Source organism: Carassius carassius, chromosome 28, assembly GCF_963082965.1.
Source record: "Carassius carassius chromosome 28, fCarCar2.1, whole genome shotgun sequence".
NCBI classification, from domain to species: Eukaryota; Metazoa; Chordata; class Actinopteri; order Cypriniformes; family Cyprinidae; genus Carassius; species Carassius carassius.
Window position 1 is genome coordinate 5,946,947 of NC_081782.1, and position 4,148 is coordinate 5,951,094.

A 4,148-nucleotide genomic window follows, 5' to 3' on the forward strand; every position below is an offset into this window, starting at 1 on the left:
CAGGTTTGCTAGCATGTTTGTTTTTGAGAGTCTGATTGGAAAAGAGCGCTCTCTCTTTCTCTCTTGCCCTGTAGTCATGCAGCCGTCATCACCTCCAGTGGCTGCAGCCATGGCCTCATTTTCCGCAGGGACACGCTCCACTTATGGTGCACTCTTAATTACACTCTGCACCGCTGAGGTACGTTACACACCGTTGCTGCAACCGACCTCAAGAAAGATAGAGCTCGCCACAATGGCTGCCAGACATGCTCATTTTTCTTCTCTTCAAACCGGCTCTGGAACACGCATCGAGAATTCAGTCTTCAGTGTAAATATTGGTACTGTGATTGTTGCGTTTGGCTAAGGCCCTGGCTCGTCTCGTGTTAGCAGTTCTGTAGGCTGTGTGCTCTGTCAGGCCATTAGCCAAAGCAGCACAGGTTCACAGATAGTTCACAGATTGTCAGTGCTGCTCTTTTCCATACGGTGAATGTGGTCAGTGATTCATTCTGGCGAGCTCCAGAAAGGATTACATAAATACCTTAAAGCAATTACATAAAATTACAATAACTTTGTGTGAAGAATAGACTGAAATTAAAGCGATTCACTACTAATCTTCCTCTCCGGAGGATCTCTCAAATCTCATTTACTCCTTCAAATACAAAATGCAGACTCTATTCTCATCAAGTTTGACATGATCATACTGTTCTTCACAAAAAACTAGCTTAATGCCTTGAGACATTTTCTGTAAATGTCCCAAGACTTCTGATATATTAGCCGCTGTAGGTCAGTAACTAGAAGAATAAGTGCAGTAAATGGGAAAACTATTTGCACTACAAAACAGTGTGTTCAGGATTACAAAAGTAAAATAATATAGTAAGAAGCACCAGCGTGCAATATCAAGCAGCATGACAGGTTGTTTTTTTAATTGCAAAAAATAAAAATCAAAAACCAACAACTGGATTACAAATTGGAAGTTACAAATGGCCAAACTGGAAATGTCTTAAAAATAAAGTGGATTGTGCAAGAGATTAATGGACGATGATTCTGCAAGTTTTTATGCAACATTTTTTGAGTACATTTCATTGCTATCAACTTCTGTATCATTTTTGCACACAAACAAATCATACGAGTAGAAAACCTCAGGTGTTGCTAACCGAGTATTCAATTAACAACAGCATCAACAGTAGCAACTGTGTAAATAAAACTAAAAACAAAGCATCCTTCTAAATTATTCAAGCATGCATTATTCAAATAAAACAATCTTAAGTGTGTTGCATTGAACAAACATGCTTCAGCAAACTAATTCCTTATATAAAGTACACACACACACACACACACACACATACATATATATATATATATATATATATATATATATATATATATATATATATATATTGCGTATAAGTATTTATAAACAGCAAATTTGTTGCTCATGGTAAGCTGATGTTAATGCATAATGCATAGCTACGTTAACGAATGGCTTTTTTAATTATTATTATTTATTGAGCTTGGTGTTATAAATTACCATCCAGTTTCTTTCTGTGGAAAACAGAAGCAAGGACATTTTGGGTAATATCTTCTTTTATGTTTTACCTAAGAAAAAAGCTATTAAATGGGTTTGAGTAAAATACTGATAATTTCCATTTCTATACAAATTATTCTTTTACAAACAAATCAACACAAATTAAGCAGTTTGAAAATGGAGTTGCACAGAGAGGAGAGACAGATGGTAAAAGTTGATAAATGCTCAGCTGAGAATATGCTGACGGGAATAACTGAACATTGACCACTTGCATTAGAAATGTGATTTATATCAGCTGCCGTGGTGTTAAGGGAAAGTGAAGGGGTTCTGGGATAGGAAATGTATCATGAAAGACACGAATGCATAAAAAAACGGCTGAATGACTTTCGCTACATCTGCCAATATGTGATATGTAACTCCCTTTTAAAGCAGGAGATATCCATTTCAGCAAGCTCTTTCTGTCAGGAGAGGCAGGAAAACCCAAACTAGCTTTATTGTTTCTTATCATTGCACAAGATCGTATTTCTTCATGTTAAATCACAAGTGCTCATAGCCTTTCATAATGACTTTGAGAAATCAGCCACTTTGTAATGACCTGTGCTCCAAAAACTCTAACTATTGTTTCAGGCGCAGTTATAACAAATGACCTTTGCTGCTGTTATGTGTGTGGAAGTGTGTTTGCGGGTGTGTGTATTTCCCAACTACTCACATTCCCGGCCCCAAACACACTAATTATTGCATACCAGCAGTTTGGTCCAGAGGTTTTCCTGTGTCGACAGCTCATTTGATTCATTAGTAAGCTCCCTGTACGGTTTGACCAGAGAACCCGGAGGGAAAGAAAGCAAGAAAAATTTGGAGGGTGACAAAAAAATGGGAAAATAAAGAGAATAAGAGTGAGGTAGGTGGGGGTGGGGAGGGGTGAGAGAGTAGGAAGTGAAAGAGAGAATATAACTGTGTAGTTTGGAGAAAAGATGGAGGGATGACATTGGAGGTTTGCACTGATCACTCAAAAAAAAAAAAAAAAAAAGATTGATTTGCTTGCCTGGGAGATGAAATGCCCCAGTTAACTCGATATGCACAGAACGACTCAAACCTGTTCAAGACTTTGAGAAAGCACCCAGCTTGACTGGGCTGGCCGTAACGGCATGCAGATTGGCAGCGAGATGTAAGAGACCCACAGGGCAAGACAAGGAATAGAGGGTGGAGTAACAGGAAATATAATGATGGACAGATTCTGAGGCTTCCTTAAATACTTGTTTTTTATAGTTTAATTGGGTGTGGCGTCTGATGATTTCAATCGCCGTCTGCTTGGAGTGAATATATCGTGGCAATAGTTTCCTGTGGTCTTGTGCAGTTTGGTGGCTTTTCTTCTGAGATATCCAAGCGTGCGCTAATTATTATGAATCTAGTGTGGAAGAACAAAGCATTGTTGCATCACAATGCGAAAACTACTGTGATGCATCAGTGTGGGAGCAATGCTGTTTTCATGACTATATGTGGTCTGTTCAAGAACTGTGTGTTTAAATGAGCTCTCTGTAGTACTTCATTCTGATTGGTCCATCACAACTTTTCTGTGGTCAAGTAATTTTTGTATAGATGAATTTACTGGTTTCGAGAGGAAAAACTTGGAAAAATATTAAAAAAAGGCAATAATATACTTTTTTGACAGGGAGAAAAGAGTAAAAAGTTTGTGTGGGTTTAAAACACTCAGTTTACAAAAGATAGTTGGAGAATTTTTTCAGTAAGGCATAATACAATTCCTAAATTCCTACATTTTTTATATTTAGGGTTACCATACGGCACATTTTTACGGGTCGCACCCTTGCCAGCATTTCTAAAATGTCCAGTTTTTGGCTGTTTGCAATGTGCAGATTGATCGTTGTATGACATTTCACAAGAGATATAGATACCATTGCAGATGGTTCCTTATGCTTTCAAATCACTCTCGCTGGTGTTATACAGAATCAGAATCAGAATGAGCTTTATTGCCAGGTATGTTTACACATGGAGGAATTTGTTTTCGTGACAGAAGCTCCGCAGTACAACAGAATGACAGCGACAGAACATTTAACACATAATAAAAGAATATAAAAATACAAAAAATACAAATAAGTAGATAAGAAATGACAATATACAAATTGACAATTGTAGGCAGGTATATTCCAAAAATGCAGTTATGTATGTACATGTATATTATGTGCAAAATTTAAGTGTATACTAAGTATGTGTGTTAGATAAATTAAGTGTATGTGTATATAAATATAAAGTGTAGTGTGTTCAGTGTGTTCAGTGTGTATCAGCTGTTCATAAGATGGATTGCCTGAGGGAAGAAACTGTTCCTGTGTCTGGTCGTTCTGGTGCTCAGTGCTCTGTAGTGTCGACCAGATGGCAACAGTTCAAAGAGGGAGTGTGCTGGATGTGAGGGGTCCAGAGTGATTTTAACAGCCCTTTTGCTCACTCTGGATAAGTACAGTTCTTGAATAGATGGGAGAGTTGAACCGATGATTCGCTCAGCAGTCCGGACTACCCTCTCTAGTCTTCTGAGGTCAGATTTAGAAGCTGAGCTGAACCAGACAGTTACTGAAGTGCAGAGGATGGATTCGATGATGGTGGAGTAGAACTGTTTCAGCAGATCCTGTGGCAG